The following is a 451-nucleotide window of genomic DNA, read 5'->3' as shown; positions in this document are numbered from 1 at the left end:
CCCTGGCGAGCACCTCCTCCCTGGGGAGCACCCCCCTCCCTGGCGAGCACCTCCTCCCTTACAAACACCTCCTTCTCTCACAAACACCTCCTTCCCTCCAGGCCAGGTTCCTTCCCCATAAAATGAGAGCTAGCCCCAGAACATTGCTTCTTCACCCAAAGAAGACTGCAGGCCCCTAAAGTGCCTGTGATCTTTACTGGAGACAGAGGGTGAAGAAAAGGGAAAGGGTTTCTGGCAGGCCTGGGTTCAGGGAGCAGCCAGGAGCAACCACTATGGGGCCAGAATGTGAAGGAGGCGCGGCAGGGCAGAGGGGCCTGTGGGCTGGTGGGCAGGATGGGCCAGTGGCTCAAACACCTGCAGAGGCCATCCAGTTCTAAATGCTATGACTTTATCTTTCAATCCATTTAATGTTTGCTTTTGTTATTATCCATAACACTAATAAGAGCTATGA

This window comes from Cebus imitator, unplaced genomic scaffold (assembly GCF_001604975.1).
Source record: "Cebus imitator isolate Cc_AM_T3 unplaced genomic scaffold, Cebus_imitator-1.0 Scaffold44, whole genome shotgun sequence".
Taxonomy (NCBI): domain Eukaryota; kingdom Metazoa; phylum Chordata; class Mammalia; order Primates; family Cebidae; genus Cebus; species Cebus imitator.
Note: the sequence above shows the minus strand (reverse complement) of the source record.